Raw genomic sequence first — 15,667 nt, forward strand, 5'->3', positions numbered from 1 at the left:
GTTTATAAAATTTGATGGCTCACTTCTGAATTTTAATTATTAAAGGGTATTTATGGAGCTATTTCCCTGTCTTTATTCAAGAGCGTGGTATATCAATTTGAGAGCATAATTTATTGATTTCACGTTCAAATTTTGTAATTTGTCCCTCAAAACCCTGTCCTCGCACTCAAATAACCTCTGCTTGCACTTAGATTTGCTCTGTTTCTGCTCAAATTGTGTGCTTGCACTCAAATATAATGTTGCTTGCACAGATTTCCTGCGCTCAAGCCTCAGCTCTTCTCCTCGCACTCAGGCTGCTTCTGCACTCTCGTGAAACTTCTGCTTTCAGATTTCTCCTCTGCTCTTGGATTTTTTGTGCAACAACCCTGTCAAAATCCCCCAGCCAATAGAAGGCTAGTGTTGACCAATGAAATGATCCCTGCCTCCTTGCGAGCTTGTTCGCTTTACTTCTTAGAGCGCCCCGTACAGGCGGGTACTCTTTAACTGGGTTCACCCACTCCAGCCCTCCAGGGCTTTATAAAATGTACTTCCCTTGCTTTATTTATGACTTTTGGAATAAAAGGATGGTTCATTTACACACCAGCACCCGTGATTTTTACTATAGTAGCTGCATTCAGTATTATAGTAGCCGCATGGCACAGTGCCCGCCTGTTAGTGTGCTGGAGGAGAAAACAATGTCACCTTCATCATAGACGTTGCTATGGTTACGTTACGCCCGTTTGAGAAGGCGAGATGGTCGCTTGCACTTCATTTTTTATCTGAAAAACTGAAGTGATAAGTGTTACAAGGACCCACAGTTGTAGTTTTACTTTCTTTTTCTCAAATTGATATACCACGCTCTTGAATAAAGATAGGGAAATAGCTCCATAGGTAGTTCTGCCCTGCATGCATTATTGGCTGTGTGTCTGTGGACTCTCAGTTCTGCATGCAGGTCTTCTAACGGATGTTTTTCCCATTTTGGGAGGTCTTGGCTGGTAAGTGGACCCCACACTTCACTACCATATAACACTATTGTATGTGTATATATATATGTATGTGTATATATATATATATATATATATATATATATATATATATATATACACACACACACACACATATATATATATATATTATTATATTAATTATATATATATTATTAATATATTTTCTATATATTTCATATCCCTCATTTTTAAAAAGCAAAATGATCTGATCTCGACGGGCCAGAATGCAAGGTCCCTACCAACGATGCTTGCAGCTTTAATTATCGTTGTTATTGATATTATTGTTGTCATTGTGCTTCTCTGTGTGTCTCTCTCCCCTCTCCCCTTCCGTCCTTCTTTCTCTCTCAACCCAACCAGTCAAGACAGATGGCCGCCCACTTAGAGCCTGGTTCTGCTTTAGGTTTCTTCCCATTAAAGAGGAGTTTTTCCTTGCTGCTGTCACCAAGTACGGCTCATGGGGAAATGCTGGGTCTCTGTCAAATAAAGACTACGGTTAAGACTTGCTCTATGTGAAAAGTGAGACAACTATGAGATAACTTCTGTTATGATTTAGCACTATATAAATAAATTGAATTGAACTGAACTGAATTGTAACATTATATTATGACTGAAAATAAGGAAAAGCATGATAGGTCCCCTTCAAGTAAATTAGCTGTATATCTGTTTGTGTTTACCAGGCAAGAAAAAAAGGAAATGGATGACAGTGACAGTGTTTTGTTCATTAACGTTTGCTAACTTAACTCACAACATTAGTTTAACATAAATGAAAAAGAACAAGACACTACTGGACACACCCAGGACCCTTGCAATCAAGCAAAGGACTTTCTTTTTGTTTATTTTATTGGAGCACATTTTTGAGCTACAATCGTAAAGTGAAAGCTGTTCTTCAAATATTTGGATGAGCTGGCTTTTGTACTGGCCTGTGCTGTTTTCTGATCTGCTGAAGAGAAATAACTACTTCCTTACGTTCTAAAACTGCACTTGGCGATTTGACAAGTCAGGTCTTTCGAGAACCCAGCCACATTCTAAAACTGTTTCTTCTCATTCGGAATCATTGATCTGAACTGGCCTTAAGTAAAACTAAGTGCAGTTCTTGAGTAAATTTACTTAGTTATTTTCCCGCACTGGTTTAACAAATAGTCCTGTTTTATACTGAAAAAACTGCTGAGTAGACAAAAAATATTTGAGTATACTTTGAGTATAAAAAATGCCAAAAATATGTCTGCCTGATCATTTTGGTATGGGACAGAATCAGCTTCATTCTGAAAACTAAATGGTGATTGGGTAAGTGCTCAAGAAGTTCCCAGTCCACCCTCCTGTATCTATCTATCTATAATTGTCTGTATTACATAAATGAAATTGCAAATACAAGCCAATGAAACAGTGGATGGTGAAGTCATCATGTTCTTCACCATTTCCATAAGTAATCTGTTTTCTCCAGATGTTTGTACACCTTTACCTTCCATACATTTTCCATCAGTGGCACTGAGTTTTAAGTTTTGATGATCTTCTCAAAATGTGTCATGATGAAAAAAATCAAGTGATTTAAGGGAAACTGGCTTGTTTAACTGTTAAGGATTATTTATCTTTAGAACTGAACACACACTGGAAAATTTCCAGATTATGGGAATTCAACTGGAGTGAAGTGGGATGTAGAAAAGATATTGGTTTATTGTCAGGCTTTTCTTCACAAAGCTAAAATGTACGGCAACAAATGCTACCATGGCCTGGAACCTTTCTTACAGTCACACCCTATAACAAAGTCATAACGCTCATGACTGATCACACTGTGCTGGATTTGTACATTTTACAGCTGCGTTCAAGTCACAGCATGCCTTGTCAAAGCCGTGCCAATTTGTGAAATCACTGTAAATATACAAACTAGTAATATGCAGATACAGGCAGGTTTTTATGGGCAGACGAAATATGTAATTACGGTAACATATGGTTCCAAATCACAGCACAGACATGGATTTATAAGCACCAGACTGTCATACAGGCTGTGCCTGTGCGATCCTTCATCTAACTGCATCACTGTACATTATGTTCCAGTGCCACTTATTGATTTATTTGAATTTGTCTGTCCCACTCTAACATCTGGAATGCCAATGTCTCGACTCAACTTCACCAAGAGAAAGCAAAATGTTTTTGTTCAGATTTCATGTGTATTGTTTGTTTTCTGGAGGTGTTCCTGGCAACTATTACATATTTCAGTAAGAGCACTGAGCATTTATTACAAATGGTTATACAGTTAGATTATGGAAGAAAAAGACTCTGCTGTTTGGGAGAGCTCTCAAAGAATCCAAGAAACCACATGCAGTACAGAGGCATTAAAGGAATAGTCTGACATTTTGAAAGATACACATATTTGATTTCTTGCTGGGCGCTAGATGAAAACATCAGTGCCACTATATGGTAAATATGGAGCTGGAGGCAGCTGATGGTTAAAGGACAGCTTCCATATATGCCAACACTCCAGTTTTACCTAGGTTTCTACTGTAATTTGCATGGCCCTCAAACTTTATTATGAATAATCGTTGTTACGGCCACAGATAAGGAAAAACATTTGGCTCAAACAGAGGGAGAAAACACAAGAAGGTAGGGGGAGTGTGTAACAATCGTCATACACGGGTCCATGAGTTTTGTATGTCTTTCTGACATTACCCAAGTTGTCAGATTGTCTATGAAACACAATCTACACACACAATTCACACACTACATACAATTTCAAGACATCTGTCATTCTGTTCTCTCTATACATGCATGATCTGTCACCATAATCTGGAAACTGCAGGACATGTGTGCAGCTGCTCTCTGCGCAGGCAGGTGGGCCAGCTAACTTGCTGATGTCAAAATGTCAGGGCAGGATGGTGTTCTGGCAAAAAAAATCCAAATACATCTGCAAATTTAAGCAAAGTTGGACTGAACAGTTTCCTTTAATATCTGCTAGTCACCACGATAGTGGCCATGCCGTTTGCAAAGCCTGTAGGGTTGATTTTAATATAGGGCACAGCAGGAAAAATGACATGAGCCAACATATCAGCTCCCAACAGCACAAGCGTGCCATGGAGGCCCAGAAGGGTACACTGGCAATATCGACCAATATCACCAAGGGACAGACAAAGGCAGAAAACGTCTTAACGGTGGAACTCAAGATGGCTATGCAGACCACGAAGAACAACATCCCATTTTCATTTTGCGACAATGTCAGTGTATGTGAGGCAGGCATGTTCCCTGAATTCACGATAGCTGGAAAATACTCTTCAGGCAGGACAAAAACAACTCAACTTCAACAAAGGTAATTTTTCTGGCTAATGTTACAACTAGACCCGTTTCACACCTATTGTGTAGTTGCCTAGATTGTCAGTGTACTAATGTTGTCAAAGAAATTTTATTTATATAGCGCCAAATCACGGCAGAAGTTATCTCATGACACTGTCATATAGGGCAGGTATAGACAATACTCTTTTAGACTGAACATCATTAATCATTAATGTAAATATGCTTAATTTGTTCAGGGCAGTTTTTGTCTAATGAAACCACAGCTATAGTTATTGAAACAAACTATTTACATTATTTGCATCATAACAGAAAACATAACTTTTAAAAAAAATGCTGTGGGTGCCATTGCCCTGGAGCTTGATGATGAGATCAAAAACATCTGCCGGACCAAGCCATTTGGATCACTGTGTGATGAGTCAAATGACATCCAGAAAGACAAAGAACTTGTAATACTGGCAAGAGTGTACAATGAGAACAGTCTTGAGGTTGTCATCGAGTTCACTGACATGCCAGTCTGCAATGTGGGTACCGCAGAAAATCTTTATGAGAAGCTGGCAACATCTTTAATGTGAGTGTATGTACATGACATATTAAGGCTCAGTTGAATTTGTTAGTACTGTCTATTTACAACATAGGCATTTGTCTGATTATGACAGAAAAAGAGGAATTCATGGAATAACCTGGTGGCCTTCAACTCTGACAACTATAATGTGATGAAAGGAAAGCACCATTCGGTCATCAGCAAACTCAGAGCTAGTCAGCCTCATGTCCAGGATGTGGGTGGCATATGCCAGCTTGCCCAACTTGCCACTGGCTGTGGCATCAAGGTCATCAAGTCCCCAGTGGAGGACTCACTGGTTGATGTGTTTTATTACTTTTACCACAAAAGTTGAGTGTAAAAGGAGAAAAGTAGAACTGTGCCTCACTAATTTTACATAAAGTATGATGGCCCAGTTTACATTTTGATTATACTGCTTTCAACAAACTCGTTTACCTTTTCTTTTACTTCTTCTTGTCCTTATTTTATTCTTTTTGTTGTTATTCCCTGACAGTGCAAAGAGAAGTGAGCTATATAAGGAGTGCGTGGAGTTCATCAACAGAAAAACTTAAGCTACGCAGGTACTGCAGTACATGATGGTTCAGCCTCCACACATGCATTCAGAGATGGGCCGCTCTGCAGGCCTACCTCAATAGCCATGAAGATGTAGAGAGGAGTGCCAAAATAAGGGACCTGGCAGGCTACCTAAACAATCCTGAGATGATATTCTACTGGTTTTTCTGAATGTTGCACTTAAGTCCTTGTTTGCTTTCAATACTGCCTTCCAGGTAGGTAGGATAAATGTTGGGGAGACTAAGTATTATATATACATAAATAGTGTAAATGTCTACTTTTTCTACACTTATTTTACCATGATTGACCAATAGGCTGAGGGAGTGATGACCCACAAGCTTCACAGTGAGATGACAAGACTTGTCAAGTGGTACTTGGAATACATTGTTCTAGCCAGATTCATTGTGGATCTTCCTCTCAGAGAGGTAATGAAGATCTCTTCATCAAGGCTGAGGCCACAGCATTCCTTCAAAATGAAGAATTTTCCTCCTTGACATTGACGAGAATCTATCAGTTTTAGTTTCAGTTTTAATATTACCTGGATTATGATTCATTTTTCTATCATATCTTCCATGACTCCTGGCTAACACATTATGTCATTCTGTCATAATTGTAATCATGCTCTAAGGACAGTGAGAGCTTTCTATGAGGAAGTCATTGGGAAGATGCTGAAGGTCTACTTCAGGACCTGAAGGTGTTGGACCTTGATCTCTTTCCTGAAACAGGTTGACCTTGTTGTTTTGTGATTTACCTACCCATCAAATGATCATATTATTGTAAAGCACCCACTCAATGCTTCTAAGTAACCTAACTCTAAATGTGTTGGAAATTTGTTCTGACAAGGCTATGCAGCATGCATGTAGCATGGTGGAAAAGATTGTCACCGAAAACAGAATGAGCATGAACAACAGCACTCTCTGCTCTCTGTTGTCCTGCAAAATCAACCATAGCAGCCTTGGTTACAAATACACTCCTAATCTAATAGGGCAGCAAAGTCAGCAACATATAATTACACTAAGTCTTTTTAGTGCACTTTTTAGTGTACTGGTCACGAGTTTGAGTTTTAGACCAAAAGAGTTAAGTCATTTTTGGAGCAGTTTGGCCAGCTGACTGCATAAACCTGTTAACTGTAAGATTAAAGTCTCCCTCCACTCTATTCTTCTTGTTCCTACAATTCCTACAATCTTTGAGCTTCACTGTTCAGAATAATGTTTGTGCAGAGTTGGTCCAGCATGCAACTTACACAAGTGACACCCAGGAGGGGGCAGTGTAGCACACAAAATAATATCAAATGTAAAACACTAAAATGTCCTGAACAGAAGAGAGAAAAGTTTCAGCTGCCTGACCTTAAACATTTTTTTTTCCATAACCACAATCCACACATGCATACGCATATTCACTTATACACACATACTTACAAGCATACAACTACACACACATAAACTCAGAAGCAAATGCATACATAGACACACTTTTTCATATCATGGTCATGGAATGATAAAATGTTAATATAAATTGATATGTGTTTTATGCCACAGTGTTAAACTGCAGTTTTTATCTCCCAATTTGTTTTTTCTATCTCCGTATTTTTTAAAATTTTCTTTATTTCTTATTCTTAGTAGTTACATTTTTATTGTAATAGTTACATCTTAATTTATTTCATTGTCAATTCATTTTGAGCTGTCTGAGTCATTTCCCCCAAAATATTGAACTACTCCTTTTAAATGTTGGAATACAATCTATAATTATTGCTGTGGACATACACGGACACACCTATGTGATTATCATATAAGCATGAGGAAAACTGGAAATTATGAAGGAAAAGGAAATGTTGCATGGAGAAAAATAGATAAATGAAATGAAACGGTGCCAAAACAATAAAAGGAAACCAAAGAAGTTGAAAAATAAAAATGAGCTCAATGTAAGATTAAAAATAGGATTTAATTTATTTTGTGATGAAAGTGTGATGAAATGATGATGGTGGTAAAATAATTTTTTAAATGATTTATTCATTATTGTTATTTATTTATTTATTTCTACCAACTGATCGGAGGTTGAAGGAAAAGTATAAATTCATTTCTTTTTACACTCCGTTTTAAGTAGTTTTGTTTACTGAGTTATACTTTTACTTGATAACTTTTTACTACATTTTGTCAGTTTCGGGACTCCATACAGGTATATTGATGTATGGAGCATATACCTTCATGACTATTGCAGGGATCGCACTAATAATCGTGTGAGACACAACTTGCCCATACTTGAGCGTTACACTCTCAGGATCAACTCAGCACTTCCATGAGGACATTCCTGCCTCTTTCACTTGAGTTGTCTGTAACCTCAACCATGACCCTAATTCTTATGTTGAATGATTTACTTCAGTGGAATATGTAGGTGAGATCAAGCAGGTGGGTTCTGGTAGGAAGACAGTAGTAGGTGAACAGATCATTTGGGTTAGTGACACTTTACTGCTCTCTGTCTCCCTTGAAAAAAGGAAAGAGGAGGAGGAGTGGTCTAAACTACTAAATTTATGGCCCATCGCCAACTTCCGCACCCATGTGGTGCGTTTGTTTTGCATTGAGCCTTGACATCATTTTTTATAGTGAGCAATCCAGCCCTCACATGCCTATCTGAGTGGAACGAAACATTCCTGAAGTCTGTGTAGCTTTCTCATTGAATCGTCAGTCACAAATAAGAGGCAACACCCAGTGAAGGTACTGTCGAAACTTTCCCACATGTGACGTAAAGAGATGCTGCAACACTTGTAGAACAGCATGTTCAACTCTGAGTTCCCTCCGACTTCAGTTCTGACAGCCTTGCACGTTGCTCGCATAATAAGACAAGTAGGACAATTTTTTAGGATAAAAAAAATAATTTGCTGTATGGAATATGTCTAACTAATTACACCACCAGCTACTGAAGGCTGCTTCTTTCCCCAAACAGTCAGAATGTTTCCTATTCAGACTGATCTGTTTACAGATAGGTACCCGTATAAGGCCCTTAAATAATCACTACTTTATACTCTAATTCACATTTTCTTCCATCCGTAATGCTGGTGAAAATGATTCAAAAAGCGTGTTTAAAAGCTCTCCTGTATTCTCTGCACATTGTGCTCTTTGTTTCAGCAACTGACCTGAGCTCTCACGTTACAGTGCCACAGGTTCACCATTACAAAAGGATCATGTTTCAGTCAGGTGAAAGCCAGGGAGAAGAAGAGGTAGGGACGCAGGCTGAACAGAGAGAAAGGAGGAATGAGGAGGAAACTGCCTGGTAACAGACGAAGGCCATAATGACCTGGAAAATCAGACAGATAAGAAGCAGAGGAACTCCCTCACACTCTCTTGAATTATCTTGTTATCTCCACACACACAGTTAGTTTTACTTACTGTGTCCTGACATGTCTGGAGGACTTCTTGGAAAGTCCTCCAGACATGTCAGGAAACAGTGGATGGTGGTAGTTGCTGACTTATCAATATGAATCATTCCTCCACCTGTCTACACACTTTTTAAACTCTGTTTATTTAATGTTAAAAGATACTTTGTAATTACAAACATACATGAAAATACATTTTGCATTTTTTTTAAAATAATACCAAAAAACAAAACAATATTCCATATAACTGTAAGCAGTCAACTCATTATCTCATTTGTTCCATTTCCTGTTTTGTCTCCTATCTTCTGGTTGTTGTTGCTGGCTACAGTAAAAACACATCAAAGTCATCAGTTCATAAGCTTACTACACATTTCTCAAAGCTGGGAACACACATCCACATTTTTTAGGAGGTGATGTGACCTGACACCACCACATCTAGCTTACAGTTAGCAGCGTCTTACTTTGTGTTGCAGCAGCAGCTCCATGTTTCTATGGTGAAAAACTAGAAGAGCTCTGATGTTTAACTTATCAGTCTGATGATGCAAGTTATTAAGTTATTAATATTTTTTATATTCTTCAGAAAATCAATCACTAAACCAGCTGATTTTCAGCTGGAAGCTGATTTATCAACATGAATTCAAACTCTTCACCCAAACAGGTAATCTCAGACCATTTTTGTTATGATATCATATTGTTATATACACAAATGTAAACACTGTCTGACCAGTCATCACACAGACACAGTAACATGAGCAGCTGATCTCAGTGCTGTGTGGGGGAAATGATCTACTTAGCGCAGCTGTGTAAATAGCAGTCGATGTTGGTCAGTTTAAAAGTCTCTTGTTTCCTCCAGCTATGGCAGTTCTTCACGTTGTGTATTCTATTGCTAAAATGCAGGCACAAGCTCATCACAAGCACAGCCAATGTCCCCATAAACAATATGACCCATTCCCACTTCCTGTGTAGACAGGAACTTCAAGTCGCTGATAGTGATGAATCATGGAGAATTATCACCAGCTCTGCAGTTCCCCTCAGTTCTACAGAGTTTTTAGCATCTTTCAGCTCATTGTTTTGGTTTGGTTGGCCCACACCTTTTACCTCAGGTAAAAGCTCTGATAAACCCACTGTACACTACCTGCCCAGCACCAAACAGCAGACAGACACAGTTAGAGACTAGCTGGTGAACATAGTGGAGCATTTAGTAGCTAAAGAGCCAGATATTTCCCTCAGGAGTAGATGAGATCAGAGCTAAAAGGAGAGTGAATATTCCAAGGTGATAACACATCAATTTTGTATTTACAGCTTGATTTACTGCCCCCTAAGCGAGTCCTGAGTCCATTGGTTATATAAATAGTAACTGTATAGTGTAACTGTAAATAATGTCATTTATTTCCTAAAAGTTACTGTATTAAATGTAATGAAGAAAGTGGCATACATTTTTATTGTATGTGGGACTGTCAGAAACTGTAAATGATTATTTTTTAAGTATACAAAGAATGGCACAAACGTACATAGCAATTAATTTAACTGCTCCTATGTAGCCTTTATAAACAGTACATAAAGGTTTCGTAAATGGTTTATAACACATTATAATGACACACTATAATATTGTTGAAATCATTGATATATACATTTTGTTAGAGTTCAGGGTTTATTAACATAACAACTATAATCCCGTCTACAAAGCAACCATACTTGGTGTATCAAGTTCATGATTGGCCATTTAATAAAGTTAAGTTGTATTTATTTATTATTTATTTATTTAAAAATAATACTATTTATAGATTCTTCCTATTTTAGTATGTTGTTAACCATTCATTAAGGGTTGATATACTGCTTAATAGGCTGCTTAAAGTAAAGTGTTACCATGTCTAAAAGATTCTTGAGAAGAAACCATATGGCTGATACATTAGCGTGATATCCGGGGTGTGTATCTGCTGAGATTGTTGTTTCTCAAGGTAGGTGAGTTGCTTAATAAACATTACATGACGTATTTAAGCTGCTTATTCTTTCTTTCTGTGTGTGTGTGTGTGTGTGTGTGTGAGTGTGTGTGTGTGTGTGTGTGTGTGTGTGTGTGTGTGTGTGTGTGTGTGTGAGTGTGCATGTGTGTGCCGCTGGTGGTTTGGTAGGCAGTAGACAGTTTCTTGTAAAACCGGTTTTCACCCTGAGCACACTGAATAGAATCAACCCTGTTATCAGCAGGGTTGAGAGAGACAATGTTTCAACTTTTTACCCACCATTATGTTCAGTTGGTTAATGGTTAGAGCGAGCTGCAAGCTGCAGTGTTATTCACTCATCATACTCCATTATTCTATCTATCTTCAAGAAAAGTATGTGACAGCATAAAGAATATTATAAGTTACTGATTATTTATTATTATTGTTTCATGTTGTGAGAACTCTTCATTTTCAAAATCAGATGCAGGAGGTTAGCAGCTGTTTCCTTTTCCTTTTTGTTGTTAATGTTGTGATCATTTTTGTCTTTTAGATCACAGAACAGCAACAGGTTGTCAGCAACACAGATTACTAACCGGTAACTGATAACTGTTTATCAAGAGTTCATAACTTTTACCTAATGGCTTTATATATATATATATGTATATATATATATATAAAATTTAATAAAAGATAATGAATATATTTTGTTAATTAGCCATTATATCTGGACTTACAAATGTTAATAAGGTCAACTATACAGGGACAAACATCAAAATTAGTAAGTCATCTGCAATTATAAATGCTAAGTTATCAATAAAAGGTATAATCCATCAAGTCCGCAGTAGTAAATGTTAGGTTATTAATAAATTACTTTAGTCCAGATGCTCTGTAGCCCTTTTCTAGAAGGTCAAAGGTCAAACATGCATTGGAGGGGTCTGCATGGTATTGTTCTTATTAATGTATCATCGCTGAATTATAAAGCATTAGTAAATGATTTATTAACCATTTCTGAACCCATTAGTTACAACTTATAAATCCTCTATAAAGATCCCTTATTATAAAGTGGTTGCTCATAATGTTTCCTCCATTTTTCCAAAAAGCCACACCGCGGTGCACTTCTCCCAAAATGCAAGACGTGCCAGGTGAGAAAATAAGTGTAAATAATGTAACATTCCTTATATACTTGTTCTCCAACCCTCTGCTCTGTATGTGGTACTAAATAAATAAATAAGGCTTCTTCAAGATTGAAATTAGACCTTGAGATGAGATCTTAATGTCTCTTTTAAAGGATAATTCCAGTTTAATGAAACTTGAATCTTAGTTTTGTAGGTTTGGCCACTGATTCTATCAGGATCCTTAAGAGCACTTTTTTCTTTAGAGAGTTGTACATTTTTCAACTTGAGGCATCAGAGCACAACTTCCAAAAACACATCCAATATGACTGCCCCCATAAAGAACTTCATTAGGTCTTTAATTACTGAGCAACATCAGATGGGACAAACTTACTTGGTAGAGAAAACAAAGGTGAACGGTAAAATTATCACCCGTTGTAAACAGCCATCACAGTCTACAGACACTTCCTACTTCAGCTTTGACCTACTGTACATACTGTATGTGCACACAATGGCACTGTGGTTCACACTATCTCCAAATAGAGTGGTTTAGATAATCTAAATAAACTATTGGCTTTTTTACAGTCTGTCTTTGTGCTGTTAGATGTTAGTTGTTGTAGTTATGTTGCTGTGTTCTTAAGTCTCAGTGATTATCTTGGCCAGTAAAATGTTATCAACCAACTGTTACAGTTTATGATAACTGGTTTTCATAAACTATGGCCAAAACTACAAAAATAGAATACAATGTTATCAGCCACAAAAAAGACCAAAGTTGTAATAAGCCTTGATCATCATCAATCATTGGATTTAGTTCAAGCATTCCATTAATATGTACTGAATAAAAGTACAGTATGGGTTCAGATTGATTGCCCAAGAATCACAGGTCAACTCATAATGTATGTATTGTGACACAGATCAACAAGGACACTGATAAAAAAGTGCATGCTTGCTTTCTCCATTGGTTTTCATTATAATGTCTCATCTTTGTCTCAGCTGCTGTTAGCAGATTTATACATGTTCACAGAGAATGGAAATGTTGTGGTCTTTTTGTCCCTGTTGGATAAATGTACTAATGTTTGAGTTACCTGGTTTCAGTTGACATCAGTTCAAACGTTGTCTGATATTATTCTTGTGCTTAGAGCACTGATAATATCTCTCTTTCTCTTCCCTTTCATTTTTGTGCACTTTTCCTCTTTTTCCCAACTTGTATGTAAACTAAGAACAGTAGTTTTTGCATTAGTTGGCTTGTTTTTGGATACTTTTATGTACCTCACATTATTGTGTTGAACTACAGATAAGAAGCTGTTGTCAAAAAGACAAATCATGGAGAACCTCAAAAAGTCTGTCAGTTTCCAACATTTGATAAATTGCACAACCGAGATAAAAAATTCTTTGGAGGTGTTTTTGCTCTGTGTGCATCACACACTGCCAGGAATCTGATGGAGCAAAGGGGAATGGCACCAACAGTCCTTAGACAGTCTCTGGCATTACAAACATTTTAATTTACATGCTCCATGACTCACAAAGACACACCTGTAACTGGAAAAACATCATGCCCTGTCAATACCTGCCTTTGGATGTCAATCACTGCCACACAACTTGCTTGCACACATACACATCCCTTAGACTAGTTTCATTTGTTGCCAAGCAAAAACCACCTCTTAATAATACACAGAATTTCTTTCCTTTTCGATTCCCATTGGCACCATATTTTATCACCTTCAATCTACATATAATGGTAATCAATCTGATTCGAAACCAAAACGTTACATATGGTCATGGAAACTAATTTTTTTCCGATATATATATATATATTTCATATGAGCTATTTAACATCTAACACCTGAATGGTTGATATAGCAACCAAACAAACAAGAGGGGTGTGTTTTTGTGCTGATGATAACAGTTAGATAGTATCAACTTGTCATATCTTTGAGAATGACAGAACCCTCAATATACCGAGGACAAGGAGGAGAAAAATACATCTAGCAAAAGATTGTTGTCAGTGTTCCTACAGACCATTTTTCATGGCAGATATTTTGACAAAGGAGGGAAAAAAAGAGACTATCTGGACTATCTGGAGATCTAGGACAGATTTTGGCATGGTACCACCAGTGCTGTGCAAGTTACTGCATGAAGTCCCATCCCCTCAGTGATGCTGCATTGTTCACACACCCTCCAAGTCTGATTAAACCCATGACTCCTGAATGTAGCCTTATTTATGGCTAACGTTAGCAAGCCAGCAAAGTAGACACGACATGTAAATAAGACAACTTTGGAGTTACCTGGAGTCACAATTCTCCTCTTTTGGTAGCGTCTAACTGCGTCCCCACACATCCAGCCCCTGCACCAAGCTAGCATGTAGTGGACCAGTCTGTCCACTGAACACAGAAACCAAACTGATATCAACCCTCCTGTAAACTACTGGTAAGACAGCAAACAAGTCCACCTGCAAACTGTCAAAGTAACAGAGCTTTACTAGGATTAGTAACTGTAATGTAATTACTGAATTTCAAATTGTAATCCCTCAAACTACTGAAAAAAGTAATCACATTACTGCAAAGTGTAACAAAGCAGGCTAATACTTTACTGGGCACCACATACAACTTACTCAAAGACGAGGCTAAGAAGCTTCTGCTTGTGATGACATTATAAGACATTTCTGTCTCTCTGCCTTTTTAGCCTCTCATGTTTCCAACCTGGTAAAGGTTCATGGACACAATACTGCACATCTCTGACATCAGCAGCTTCACCCAACAAATCAACAATATAAACCCACACATCAGATTCATCTGTGAGCAGGAAAAGGAGGGTAGGCTAGTGTTTCTGCATTACCTGCATTCATGTAAAGATTGAGCATAGAAACCACAGGAAACCCACTCACACACACAGTACCTCAGTTTTAACTCTCTACACCACTTACAACATACAAGATCAGTGGTGGACAAGTAGTGGATGATGAAAATCCCACTCTGATATAAGACCAGAGCAGACACTGCTAACTCAGTGGGGACCCTGAAGACCATCCCAGCAGGACTCTCTAATGTGGTTGGCCTGCTGGAACATTCTCAAGCCACAAGGATTGTTGCCTTAGAGAAAAATTGCATCAACACACCATTTCTGCTAGACTGTGTTTTGAAGAACAAATCTGTCATGGTCCAACAGGCTAAAATTGTGGAATTAAAGCAGTATTCACAAATTGAAATGTCATTTCTGGTAGGTTTATTAGACTTAATTTCTGCAGCATGCACTATTCTGTTAGCAAGGTGCAACCGTGGTTTTAATGCCTCTCCTCATGTGAGGAAATGTCAGCTTTCATCAGGTGCCCAAATCTTTTGCTGGAGGGCTGGATTTTGCCCACAGAACAAGTACCTTGTTAAAATACTCTTGAAATAACACCTCTTCCCTCTCCAGATATTTTTTGCTTAAAATGTTTAACCGCTGAACACCAGAATGTTTCCTACTTCACTGTTAAGTACAATCTCAGTGTATGTGCACCACAGGCTTCAAGTTTTACCGTCACACTTGTAAATTGCATACTGTACCACAAAAACAGCAACAACCACACCAACAAGAACTTCCACCTTTATTATGTCTGGTTAATGACTCACTCCACAACAAGAGAAATAGATGGTGGCCTTGACCAGTCCAGTGATTAATCCATTGTTTTCTGCTTTTAAACAACTTGAGCAATGCCTGGCACCTGAGCACATAGGCTACTGGCTTGATACTGTTTGGTAGAAACTCATCTCTACATCTGGTCCTGTATAATGACAGGAGATTTTGCACATACCCAATGCTTTGCACCAGGAACTTGAAAACAAAAGGGGGGTTAAAAGGGTTCGCACTCAATAATGTGCACTTAACAG

The sequence above is a fragment of the Thunnus maccoyii genome, chromosome 7, assembly GCF_910596095.1.
Source record: "Thunnus maccoyii chromosome 7, fThuMac1.1, whole genome shotgun sequence".
Lineage (NCBI taxonomy): Eukaryota > Metazoa > Chordata > Actinopteri > Scombriformes > Scombridae > Thunnus > Thunnus maccoyii.